This window comes from Colobus angolensis, unplaced genomic scaffold (assembly GCF_000951035.1).
Source record: "Colobus angolensis palliatus isolate OR3802 unplaced genomic scaffold, Cang.pa_1.0 Scaffold446, whole genome shotgun sequence".
NCBI lineage: Eukaryota > Metazoa > Chordata > Mammalia > Primates > Cercopithecidae > Colobus > Colobus angolensis.
This window is the reverse complement of record NW_012117888.1, coordinates 684,834-699,098: the sequence shown is the minus strand read 5'-3', so window position 1 is coordinate 699,098 and position 14,265 is coordinate 684,834. Positions and strand designations below refer to the sequence as shown.

The 14,265-nt window shown below is 39.1% G+C and overlaps 1 protein-coding gene across 1 annotated transcript in view; it reads right to left on the bottom strand.

Annotated features, from left to right (window-relative positions):
- IL13RA2 (interleukin 13 receptor, alpha 2) overlaps window positions 1-12,159 on the bottom strand; it is a 38,183-nt gene extending 26,024 nt beyond the window's left edge. Inside the window, exon 1 of the mRNA XM_011957540.1 lies at window positions 12,118-12,159. The gene's annotated coding sequence lies outside the window, so the exon portion shown is untranslated. The remainder of the gene's footprint in view (window positions 1-12,117) is intronic.
- Between the last annotated feature and the right edge of the window lie 2,106 nt (window positions 12,160-14,265).

Sequence of the window (14,265 nt, the reverse complement as noted above, 5' to 3'; positions counted from 1 at the left end):
TAGACAATGTTTTTTAAGGTTCCTTAGAGTGTCTATTTTTATAACTGTTTAATCTATACCTTTGCTTGCTGTATTGGTGCTGACATGGCCACAGGCATCCATCCAGATCTTTATTTCACAGGCATTTCCTGAGCATTCATTTTGTACTCAACGCTGCAGATATGAAAACAAACAAGACACAGTGTTTCCTGCCCTCAAGTCTATTGACAGGGCAGACCAAAAAAATTAAAAATAATCATAAAGTGTGGGCTTTCTCTCAGACTACTGGTAGAAATGTGAATTGATGTAATCCTTTTTGGAGGTGATGTGGCTGAGATTACTAGCTGTCTCCTAATATTCACTGTCCCCTCCTTCAGTGGTAACGGAACCCCCAAGTTGTAGCTGGGCACATGGTCACACAAAACAAATACTACAGTTCTGAGTGCGCTTTCAGCTATATGTGACAGGTGATTAAATTCTGGCCTAAGAGATGTCAATGGAAGTGTTATCTCCAATCTCTTGAGTCAGGCCTTTAAAGAGAATAGACCTTTTCTCCCCTTACCTGTTCTTCCTTTCCTCCAGCCTGCTTGTTAGAATGTAATCTTGGCATTGAGCCACCCTTGATCAAACAAATGAGGGAAACACCCTAGGCATGGCAGAACAAGTTGAGAGTAGCCCAAGGCCCTTGTTGGCCTCATGCAATAAAGCTGCATACTTTTCATGCAGCCCTGGCTGGATTAGCTATCCCCAGACAGTCATGTGAGCGCAACATAAACCACTGTCTTTTTAAAGCAGAACCTGTGATCTAAAACTAATTAGAGGAGTCTTGAAAAATGCATATCAAAACACTTTGAAAGTTCATATCCTTTTAGGCCAGCCATAGTGGCTCACGTCTGTAATCCCAGCACTTTGGGAGGCCGAGGCGGGCAGATCACTTGAGGTCAGGAGTTTGAGACCAGCCTGGCCAACATGGTGAAACCCTTTCTCTACAAAAATACAAAAATTAGTCAGGCGTGGTGGTGCACGCTTGTAGTCCCAGCTACTTGGGAGGTGAGAGAATTACTTGAACCTGGGAGGCAGAGGCTGCTGTGAGCTGAGAGCACATCACTGCACTCCAGCCTGGGTAATAGAGCCAGATCTTGTCTAAGAAAAAAAAAAAAAGTTAATATCCTTTTAACCCCAAATTTCCAGGTAATCAAAGAAGTATGTGCTTCTACAGTCAGATACCTCTTTTCCACATAACCTTTGAGTCTGAAGCTCCTGCAGAATTCTTATGAAGGGCCACATTTAGCTTATATAGCACGTCCTTTAGCTAAAGCCTCTGACCAAGTACCTGGGAAATAAACCATACTCAGCCACTCCACTTGCAAATATTACAACCACAAAATGCTGAAGTAGAAATTTTTCACAGGGACAACAATACAATATGACAATACTTCAATGTCCCCCTTTGAGGTTTTCAAAGTCCTGGATGTTGTAAACGGGAAGATATAAGTGGGCCAGGCACTGTGGCTCACGCCTGTGATCCCAGCACTTTGGGGGGCCAAGGCGGGCAATCACTTGAGGTCAGGAGTTCGAGACCAGCCTGGCCAACATGGTGACACCCTGTCTCTGCAGGCGGGTGCCTGTAATCCCAACTACTCAGGAGGCTGAGGCAGGAAAATTACTTGAATCGGGAGGCAAGGTTGCAGTGAGCCAAGGTTGCACCACTGCACTCCAGCCTGGGAGACAGAGCGAGATTCTGTCTCGAGAAAAAAAATAAGCTATAAGTGCTGGAGGACCCTCTATGGCTTTCTGGTAATTCTGCTGCTATGAGCTGCTCACAGATGCCATAGCACTTCTTCCACCACCATGAGTTGTTGCCATAATTTTCCGAATGCTGTTCTGGCAGTGCCCTCACACAGCTTTAATCTTTTTTTGTCTCCACATTTTCCAGTGACTGGCAGCTCACTCCACATGCTTTGGTTATTATCAGAATATCCTGAAATTCAAGTTTTCTCTCAATGAATCCGTGTTATTTCTATCAACAGTGTACACTATTCTTCCTGCAAAAGTGCTAGATAAAGAAGATGGCTGATTGCATAACCAGAGATTGATCACTGCTGGAAGAGCAAAGTCAAGCATGCCAGGGAAAGAGAACTATGTGGAGTAGAATCATCCCAAAGAGCATGGCCTTGTCTTCCATTTTAAAGCATCAATGGAGGGTTAAAATGACTAGCACCTCTTACCCTCTAGCCCCCGCTTTACTCCTTAGAAGAGGATGGTGTTCTCACTTTAGCCACACATATACTGAAACTGGGATGATACAGATAAGATTAGCATAGCCGTTGGACAAGGGTGACAAATAAATTCTTGAAGCCTTCCATTAAAAAAAAGAATTTTCAAAAAGTTGGGGCACTCTTAGGGATCTAGTCCTAAGCCCTCCTTATTTTCTGATACTTACAACCAGAATACAATGAAGTGTATGTACAAATTTTCACATGCAAACACATTCTTGGCTTCCACTATCTATGACCATGGCTTAAATACTGCTTAAATCACTGCTGGGTGCTGATGAAAGAAGTCCTACTATAGATTAGTTCCTTGATAATTGCATAACATTTCATGTTAAATAAGCCCATGGTACTACTCAGGAGCCCTATTACTTGTCTCTGTTCAACATCATTCCATTACTGACCATTACAAACCTTTTCCATTCTCTTAAATCATTTCATCCCTTCTCCCCTGATCTCAGCACATGAGCTTGCCTCATACTTTGAAGAACAAAATTGAAACCATCAGATGGAAATTCCCTCATCTTTCTGATTTGATACAAGAATGTTTCCACATCCTCTCTTCTTTCCCTCCTGCTCCTCGTATCTGTTTTGAATTCTAACCCTGCTCACACTTTCAAAAATGTTACAGTCATTTTTTTCATCTCTCATATAACTTCCACATACATAAGATGTATGTATGAATACACACATCTTGGCTAAATGCATCTCATTCGCTTTTAAACCTGTTCATTTCTCCTGACCGTAAATACAAAAACAAATTACCTTGCCTACATATTTGTCTGCAGCTACTGCCCCAATACTCCCATCTTCTTCACAGCCAAATTTCCAGAAACTTCCCCTCTCACTCTTCATCACTCCATTTCCTTCTGGGTTCTTCCTTCACCTCACCACAAATCCATAGCTCTACTGAAACAGGTCCCACTAAAATAACTAATGACCTCCATGTTACTGAATCTAATTGATATTTTAATCCCAATCTTATTTATATTTCAGCAGCATTCACCTGTTTATCATCATCCTTCTTGAAACACTTTTCCCTTGGCTTTTCTGACACCCATTTCCCAGTTTTCTTTCTACCTCTCTGGTCACTTTTTCATTTCATTTTCAGGCTTATCCATTATTTATCCTAATAGTAAATGTCAGAGTTCTTCGAGGTTTGGCCCAAGGCCTTCACCTCTTTTGATTCTATATTCTCGCTAGGTAATTTTTTCTGCCCCCACAGCTTCCATTATCATCTATATACCAATGACTTCTGAAATATATCTCTGATATACTTTGGATATTTGTCCCCTCCTAATCTCATGTTGAAATCTGATCTCCAATGTTGAAAGTGGGGCCTAGTGAGAGGTCTTTGGGTCATAAAGGCAGATCCCTCTTGAATGGCTTGGTGCTGTTCCCTTGGTAATGAGTCAGTTCTTGCTCTATTATTAGTTCATGTAGATCTGATTGTTAAAAAGAGCCTGGCACGTTCCTCCCCACTCTCTCTTCTTCCCTCTCTTGCATGTGACACACCTGCTCCCACTTTGCCTTCCACCATGATTGAAAGCTTCTTGAGGCCCTTACCAGAATCTGATGCCAGCACCATGCTTCTTGTACAGCCTGCGGAAACATGAACCAAATAAACTCTTTTATCTATAAACTACCCAGCCTTAGGTTTTCCTTTATAGCAACACAAAACAGACTGAGACAATCTCCCATGTGAACTATTCTTCTGAGCTCCAGGGATGTATATCTAATTGCTTTCTCTATATCTTCACGTGGAAGTCTCAAACACACATCAAATGCAAAATGTCAAATGCCAGAATCATGATCTCCCACTTGAAAACAAGTGTTCTTGCAGTATTCATTCAACAGTAGAAGCCAGAGAGTTACCCTAGACATCTACGTACCACCATAGTCAATCCATAGTCAAGTCCTGTTCATTTCTCAAATATCACTCATCAGTCACCAAAGGCTTTTTCTCAACAATATTTTTAAACTATATAATTAACAAACTTATCAAAGAAAAGCATGGAGAAGAAAGTATATCTTCCTTGGAACAGTACTAAATTTCTCCTTAGTCAGATTATCTTAAAGTATCTAGAAAATCCTTCAATACATGATTTCAAATTACTGATGGATGATACCATTCAGTTATCTCTGCTTCAGAGAATGTGAAATCCATGAAGATTACAAATACCCAAAACATTAACACAACCCTTTTTTTTTTTTTTTTTTTTGAGACAGGGTCTCACTCTGTCACTGAGGCTGGAATGCAGTGGCACAATCTCGGCTCACTGCAACATCCATCTCCCTGGTTCAAGCGATTCTCCTGCCTCAACTTCCCAAGTAGTTGGGATTGCAGACACCTGCCACCATGCCTGGCTAGATTTTGTATTTTTAGTAGACACAGGGTTTCACCATGTTGGCCATGCTAGTCTCAAACTCCTGACCTCAGATGATCTGTCAGCACCTCCCAAAGTGCTGGGATTACAGGTGTGAGCCACCATGCTCAGCCAACACAACTTATTATCTTCCTTTTCTTTATTTCCTTTATCAAATGCTAGGATGACTTCCCAAGCCAGAAACCTAGAAGTCATCTTAGATTCCTCTCTCTCATTTATCCTCAACCACCATTTCATGCACATACACAATACCGTAAAGATTCAATTCTCTAAGCATCTTTGCAGTCCATCTGTATCACTCCTTCTTCACTGCCACAACAGATTCTAGCCATCACCATCTCTTGACTAATCAACAGCAATAACCTCCTAATGCATTTTCCATCTTACAATAAGTCAGGTTCTGGTCATTCTCACACTGTAGCTAGCATGACCTTCTAAAAACTCAAATATGTTCAAACTTTTTCATTGGTTTCCCACTGCTCTGCAGAATAATTTATAATAACTCACAATTCAATGTGCTTCTGGTGTGACAGTGTTTTTCTAAGCACTTCACTGTATTAATTCACTTAGTCCTTACTATGGTGTTATGAAGTAGGTACTGATGTTATCACATTTTACTAATACAGAAACTGTAACACAGAGAAGCTACATGATTTCCTTGGGGTCTCATAGCTATCAAGTGATGGAGCCAAAATTCAAAGCCCAGCAATGCCATTTCAGAGTTTGTGCCTTTAACCTCTGTATTGTGTTGTCTTATAAAACAACATACAAAATGTTTAGCATGGCAAGCAATACTTTTCCACTTTTAGACTCATCTTCTACTCACAGGTCTTGAAAAGTTGGGTCTTATTTTATCTCTAAGCCTTTTCCCACTGATATCAATACTGCTTTACCTAGTCTAGTCATTTAGATTTAGCTCAGGTACTACTTCATTCTATAAGCTTTCTCTATTCTCTCCCCAAGATTGGATTGCGAGTCTCCTCTGTACTCTCTACTAAAATGTAAGTGAATACAATTCTGCAATATTTTAAAAGGCACTCACCATTTAGTGAAGAGGACAGTCTTCTAACCAGACAAGTATGTGGCTACGTTATTTTGAGACAATCATTTGTGTTTTGCTCTGTTTTTTCTCTTTTTCATCCCATTTCTAGAAGATAAATGGGCCATTTTATTGTTTATTTTTTATTGTTTCTTACCCATGGAAATTCCTCCTCCCCTGTTGCCACTTGTCTATACTTGCCTTCCTGGCTTTAATTTTCCCAACACCCAGACTCATGGGAGAGATTATTCTCTCTAATATCAGTGAGGGTCTCAAGAGAACAGATGAAATTCCTTTTAGAGCACTGAGAGATGGAAAAGGGACACAGACTTTAGACAAAAAGAAGTCAGGAGTCTGATAGGAGTTGGTGGTGGCAGGGAAAACAGGAAACAGCTCAACATTTGATGGCAGCAGCCTAAAACAGGGGCAAAAGCTCAGAAAAGTTTCAATGAGTATGCTGAGCCTGAAATACAGGGGACTCAAACTCAGCAGTGATCCAGTTCCCCAAGCCCACAAGCATAGCATAGGAGCAGCAGCAGCAAACATGAAAAAATCATTCCAGCTGGAGACAAAATGGGGTATCAGAGAGTACATTAGGGAATTGACAGAAGATTAATGATCAATAGCTAAAAGGGCCTCCCCAGTACGGATGGTCTCCAACTTACAATGGTTCAATTTACAATTTTTTGACTTTACGATGGTGCAAAACCATCACAATTTTGATGTACGTTGAATTTTTATTGTTTCCCAGGCTAGTGATATGCAGTTACATGAGATAGTCAACACTTTATTATAAAATCGGCTTTTCGTTAGATGATTTTGCCAAATTGTAGGCTAATGTAAGGGTTCTGAGCACGTTTATGGGAGGCTAGGCTAAACTATGATGTTGGTAGGTTAGGTGTATTAAATGCATTTTCAACTTATATTTTCAACTTACAATGGGTTTATTATAACCTCATCATAAGTTGAGGAGTATCTGTGTTTTGGTGTAGCCTAAGGCCTCAAAATATTTGCATAACTCAGCAGGAGGCTTGAGTATTGACTAAGATTGTGTGTCTTACTTTCCTGGCGGAATGTTGAATACAGGAGAGCTTATAAAAACATTTTAAAATGTGAAATTTCTTGCATATCCATTTGTGGACTAGATTCTTACTAATGTCACTTATAATAAAATGTAGTAAGTTCCAGGAAAGAGGCAAGCATTTAGAAGCACAGAGGACAGGTACTCAATCTGGTCTTGGGAACGGTGGTCAGGTAATTAAATAAATGCAGAGAGTTGATAAAGGTTAATGAATTCAGGGATCTACAAATAGTTTGTTTTTGGCTGCAGTATAAGATGTACATAGGCATGCCTTTTGAGCCACATTAAAAGACTTTGGACTTAATCCTGAGGGCTATCAGATAGTACTGAAGGATTTCTAAATCTGAGGGATATATCCAATAGACAGCTCAGTTTAACACATGTAAACTGCAGGAATACGGCTTTTGCCACCCTTGAAAAAACAGATCTGAGGGGGACAAGAAAGGAGACAGAAACAACAAGTTAGGAGACTTTTAAATAGTTCAGGATAGAGATAATGAAGGCCTATACCACGAAAATAATAATGCTCTAAAAAAGATGGAACACATAACATATATTAAAGAGGTAAAATGGACAGGCTTTAGTGATCAGTTGAAAACAGAGAATAAAACTGGACAGATTGTAGAGATATTTGGACCACTGAATTTTCAGGTAGCATTTGCAATAGAGTAGTTCACAAATGAGACTACAGAGTGACCAGAAAAGAAGGAGGAAGGAAAGGAGAAAGTGGTATCACAGAAACTAATGAAGCAGAAGATTTCAAAGAGAGAGTATTAAAAAGCAAAGTGCCTCACATGTCAAAAAATTTGGGGACTTGAGAAAGTAGGACAAGAATTGAAATGTGTCTGTTGCATTTGGAAATAAGAAGCAATTAGTCACTTTTTTTTTTTTTTTGAGATGGAGTCTCGCTCTGTCGCCTGGGCTGGAGTGCAGTGGCGCCATCTCGGCTCACTGCAAGCTCCGCCTCCCGGGTTCACGCCATTCTCCTGCCTCAGCCTCCCAAGTAGCTGGGACTATAGGCGCCCGCCACCACGCCCGGTGAATTTTTTGTATTTTTAGTAGAGACAGGGTTTCACCGAGTTAGCCAGGATAGCCAGGATGGTCTCAATCTCCTGACCTTGTGATCCATGCCCGCTTCAGCCTTCCAAAGTGCTGGGATTACAGGCGTAAGCCACCTTAGTAAAGGCAGTTATATGTGTGGACCACTTTTATTGAAGCCTTGTTATACAGGTTGTACACAACTTGGTTATACAGGGAATGGTCAAGAAAAGATGTCTCTTTTATTTACTTTTTATTTTTATTTTTGTCATGAAAAGAACTCAATGGGAGGAAAAGGTTAAAAACACAGAGAAGAAAGAGGATAATTATGAAAAGGGGCCCTGAGAAAGCAAGAGGACAGCATGGGCTCTAAATCACAGACAAACTGAACTTGGACAGATAGAGAGCTAGTTTTTCCTCTCAGACAGGACAAAAGCATGGGTGAAGATACAACTCAATGTGTGTGTAAAAAACAGGAAAGTGGGTGGATAAGTGGTTCAAGCAGACCTGATGGCTTTTATTTTCTGTGTGAAATAGCAGGCAAGCCTATCCCCTGAGAATAAATGCATAATAACTGAGTTGGAGGCTTAAAAAGAGAGGAAAAAGTTTGCAATAGCCACTAAAGAGGATGTAAAAGAGCCGAGGGAATTCCGGAAGAATCTGAGTAAGGAAGTGGAGAAGGATGATCCGGTTAGCACTGATTCATTCTGCAGTTCTCAGCTAAGACGTCAACTGCTCAAAGAAGATGAAGTCCCCGTTACGTGTTTTCAGAGAACTACCTTTCTTTTAGAGACTTATCATGGTTTAAATGTTATATTTATTTGTGAGATTATCTGATTAATTTATGTTTCATTGGACTGCAATCATGAGGTCAGGGATCATATTTATTTTGCTCATCATTGTATCGTTTAACCCTTAGTTTCCCATCTCTAAAATATGGAGAACAATAATTCTTCTCTACATGATCAGGAAATGGATATAGTTAGGTCAGCATGAAACTGGAATTTAAGATATAAGAAGACAGGGACTTCTGATTGTTCATTGATGTATCCCCGGTGCCTAGCACAGTGCATGACACATTGTAGAAGCTCAATAAGTATTTACTTGAATGAATGAAACAAATATAGCTTCATATTTGGTGTCATAGGACACCAAGTCTCTAGACTTCCATTCTAGTGCTCTTCCCATTCTCCCACAGCTATCTACAGCAGATGATTGATACATTATGTTTATTATGCTAAGGGTCAATGCATATGCATTATTATCTTTGTTTTACTCAAGAAGAAAGTGAAGCTCTGAGAGATGAAGTATCATGTGCAAATTAAACAGCTAGTAAGTGGTGAATCAAAATTCAATCCTAGGTCTGTGTCACTCCAAAATCTGATCCCTTTCTAGTATTCCATAATACCTACTCAGGTATTAGACAATAAAAGGTTTCATACATGAACCTTTCTAGGGGTATGCATAGTTGAAATTGAAACTTTCCCATCAACCTCCCCACTGGCAAAGAAAAATAAATAAAAAAGCATTACTTTAGTGATAAAAATCTCAGGAAAAGTAACTATGACAGGCCAATGAAGATAACATTTATGGGCATTCACCTACCACTGCCTCCCACATCACACCATGGAAGCACCTACCAATCTACTCTATGTGACCCTATATATTATCCATCTCCCCAGAATAAATTTTTACCCCACAGGCACAATGGAAGACCCAATTCTAAAGAGCTTATCTTCTCAGAATTGTCTCAGAGTGACCACAGAAGCAGCATGGGGTAATGGAAAAAGCCACATAGATCTTGGCATGACAGTGATACAGGAGGGGGGCAGGAAAGTGCTGAGTAGAGAAGGGCAGAGTCCCTGGCAAGGGCTCCACCCTAGGGCCTGTGCCCATGGACCTAAGTGAGAACAGGCACTCCTGTTTTCATGCCCAAATGTTGCATTTTCCATGACCACTCTGGCCCACCATGTTCCCCATCCTGTGCCCATAAAAACTCGAGACCACAGCAGGCATGGACACAAGTGGTTGGACATCAAGAAGAGCAGAGGAACACACCAGCAGACACCAGCAGACATCAGCAGACCAGCAATGGCAGAACAATGTGGACACCGAGGGGAGTTTGACCAGGGGCGGTTGGAGGAGTATCCAGGGGAAGATCACCTTCGCACTCCATCCTCCTTCTGGCTCCTCATCCGTCTCACTGAGAGCCACCTCCACCACTCAATAAAACCTTGCATTCATCCTCCAAGCCAATGTGTGATCTGATTTTTCCGGTATACTGGGCAAGAACTCAGGATACAGAAAGGCCTCTGTCCTTGCAATAAGGCAGAGGGTCTAATTGAGCTGATTAATACAAGCCATCAGCAGACAGCAAAGCTGAAAGAGCACACTGTAACACACACCCACTTGGGTTTCAGGAATCATAAACACTCACCCCTAGATGCTGCCATGGGGTTGAAGCCAAAAGTGCTCCCCACAACCTCTGCACCTGCCTGTCTGCATGCTCCCCTAGGGGTTTGAGCAGCCTGACACCGAAGAACTGACCCCTGTGGCATGCCCTGCGAGGGGCATAAGGGAACTCTCCTGTTTCAATACTTGAGCTATCTCTATCCCAATTTTCTTATCTATAAAATGAAGGCAATATTACTTGCCTACATAAGGCGTAGGAAATGATTAAATGGAATAGTGTATGTAAAATGTCTGTAGCACAGTGGGCATAATAATTCAATTGTTAGCTGTCTAGTGCTTCCCTCATATCCAGAAGCCACCTCCTATAGATTCCTTGAAGACACTGAAAAAATATATCAAAAGGAACAAGCAACCCACCCCACCCTGACTTCTCCAAGTTGTAGCAAAATACATATGATACATTTCTTTGATTTAAAAAAAAAAAAAATGCCCTGGAAGCAGCAACTAATCATTTACAGGTAAGATCTCAGCACCAAAAAATAAAAGCAATCCAATAGGCATCCTGCCTCTCCTTTGTCTTATCCTACTGTTTAAATATTTATTTCTAACATTTTATTGCCTTTCATAACATTAGGTAGAGTCAGGACATCTGGTTCATTTTACAGATGAGGAAAGTAAGATAGGGAGGGTGGGGTGTCCATTCCAAGGTCACACAGCTATGCAAGGAAGATCTAGAACTGGAAACCAGATTTCTTTGTCCTTAGGTTAGTACTCTCCCCACTTAGTAATAATAATGATAATAATAGATCTGTGCAATTTACTTGAGTCACAAACTCTCTAAAACATTATAGAATTTATTAAAATTTCAGTCAAAAATAGCTGAAATATTTTATTGTCTAATACCTTAGTAGGCAGTGTGGAATAGGAGAAAGAGCTCAGATTTTGAAGTAAGGCAGACTTGGGATTGAATTCTAATTCCACTCTAAAGCATTCCAGAGTTTTAAAAATTTCAATAAAAAATAGCTGGTGCATGCTTGTAGTACCAGCTACTTGAGAGGCTAAAGAGGGAGGATTGCTTAAGCCCAGGAATTCAAGTCCAGCCTGGGCAACAGAGTGAGAACCAATCTCTTTAAAAAGTTGTTTTTTAAAGAGCTCATTAATCCTTGGTGTTCATGTCCTGCTTTTATGTATCGTCTTACATATTTAAAGAAGAAAACTAATCTGGAAGCATCCAAAATGGGTACAGTTTGTAAAAGTGATGTTCATTATTTAAGTGTTAACTATAGAGGAAAACAAGCATCAGAAGTATAAGATGATAGTTCATTTCAGAGCAAAAGCTGTGAAAATTGGAAATTTTATATGAATAACTCTACTGTATATGAAATCATAATATATGAGCAAATAATGCATAAAAGGACACACATTCTAAAACTTAATTCAAAACATCATACAAAGATAATGAAATCATTCATTTTAGAGAAGTTCTATGATTATCTATGAGCTTAAGAGATAAAAGTTGCTGCAAAGTCAAGGATTCTGACTTATAGAAAAAAATCACGTAGAAATTAATCTCAGAGAACATCCTAACTCTAAAATGCAACTACCTTACCACCTCCAAAAAAAACCAGTTTTGCTTTAAAGAGGTATGAATTTTATAGAAAATAAAGGCTAATAAGGAAACAACAATAAAAATTAAAGCAATAGTGCTATCCATACTGATGATCCAGCACCCATTAGCTTCATGTGAGAAAAAAATGCAGTACTCCCCAAATTATTGTTGTATCAAATCAAACTATTTTTGCCCAAAAAAGATTCAAGATCCCATTAGGAAAAGGTGAAGAAAGTGAAACAAATATTCAAAACTTAGCTCTTACCTGCAAACTTTCTCCCCTAAAGTATCAGACTTACTCTATATGAATAATGTGACCAGTTGTAATCAAATTCTGTAATGCCACTGAAGACTGTCTCAATGAACAGCTCCTTTGTTTAAATGAATTTTAAAGGATCTTAGAACTAAAGCCTTTCTTTTAAAAAGTAGGAGGAGCTCTTGCTTTATCCATGAAAAATACCAACTGTCATTAGAAAATTTGCATTCAAAACAGATCAGCATTTAAGGTTACATTTGTCAAAAGATTCAGAAGAAATTACAAAGTTCGTCTGAGTGTTTTTTCCCCCTTTTAATTAGCTCCTGATACAGCATCTTAGTATGCCAGTGTTTTCTTTTTTCCTTTTTTTTTGTTTTGTTTTGTTTTGTTTTGTTTTAGCCGCGTGACTCATCACATTGGGAATTAAAAGATAATCCAAAGGTAAGCGTTTGATTGCCAGGTTGATGTTGTTTCCTCAAAGTGTACCACCCAAAGGCATTATTATTTTGAGTTTCAAATACTTTAAGTACGAAAGGAGTCATAAATAGATAAGGAATCCAGAAACCTGGATTCTACTCTAGGCTTTCCCTCCCAGTCAGCTCTGTGACCTTGGGCAATTTCCTTAACCTCTTTGGGCCTCAGTTTCAAAAATTTATTGAATGGGATCTCAGAAGTAATCTGGTCTAACCTCCTATTCCCAAACAAAAATTGCCCCTGTACTTTCCCTAAGCAATTGTCAGTTTCTCATGTGTAAAATGAGCCAATAGAACTATGTCATTGTCTAAAGCTTCCTTGATTTCTAAAATTCTAGATGTTGTAATTAAAATTCAGTAAGTGTTATGTATACATTTTGTTTCCCATTGGAAATTTATCAAATCATTCTTTACACAACCAAACAAGAGTTTATTTTTGTAAATTCAGGCCACCACCAAATTGTCCCTTATCCTTCAAGTCTCCAAAGAGTTTTTGTCTGCCCCTGGTTTAATCTCCATGTCCAGGAACCACGCAAAGCCGTAAGAAGCCAGAATACTTTTGATGCTTTTCTGGAGCAGATGCGATGCCAGTCATTTATTCCCAAAAGGGAATGAATTGAGGCTGTATCCAATCCAATAGATACAAATTTTCTTCCTTGCTTTGGAACACAGGTTCAGACTTGATAACTTCTCTCAGGTTCTAAAGATAGGTTTTACACTAAATATGTGAATAAACAAATACAAGGCAAGAGTGTGAATGAAGAGTGGGCCATGTATGCAATCTTCTCTCCACTATTAGCTTTATATTGTACCCCAAGATGTTTTTTACCCCTAGATGTCTTTCTCTTTTATTCATTTCCATAGCTGATGTTTCTCCCTAAATTAAAGTTAGGAGGGTGGGAAGAAACTGGGAATTGTTTAGGGAGTTTTGTATTTACTTTTCAGATGTCAGCTCATTTGGCTCTCTCACACAATTTTTAGCAGAAATTATTTATCAGGCCTACAGGAGGAATTTTCTAATCAGAATTTGCTGACATGACGGTAAGAAAAAGAAGATCTAGATTCAAAATCTTCTTTCTTTTTCCTGAGATTGCATTTTCAATTAACTAATTTGTCTTCTTCTATTTAAAGAAAAAAAAAAAACACCTCCAGGAAGTTTTCTTCAAGCTTCCTGTTTTCCCTGAATCCTCTAGCTCTTGCAAATATTTCACTATGCTATAACTTATCTTTCAATGCCACTAGCCCAGCTTTGTGATATTCTTATTATATACCATGATATTGGAGTACAATTCAAAGAAATGGAAGCATAATAATATCTTGGAATAATAAAGTACATTTATTTGTAGATATGCAAACCACAAGTTAAATTTAGTTAATCAAATACAGTTGGAAACAATAATGCACCATGCCTCAGTTGTTAAAGTCCATTAGATATTCCCTTCCACCTTGATTTGATAGCTTAATCAGTGAAAGCATAAGGTAAGCTTTGCTTCTTGGTGTGAAAAAAAAATACACTAAAAAGATAATTCATTTTAATCTACTAGAAGTCCTATTTGAATGCTTTCTAATGGCATCAATACAAATAAATATATTCTTAGCTTTGAATAAATATATTCTTTGTCATTGATACTTGTATACTTGTACCTTAGCAATCATTAATCTCTGCTCCAGATACAAGGCATGTTTCAAGTCCTAAGAAAAGAAGATTTGGGAGTAAA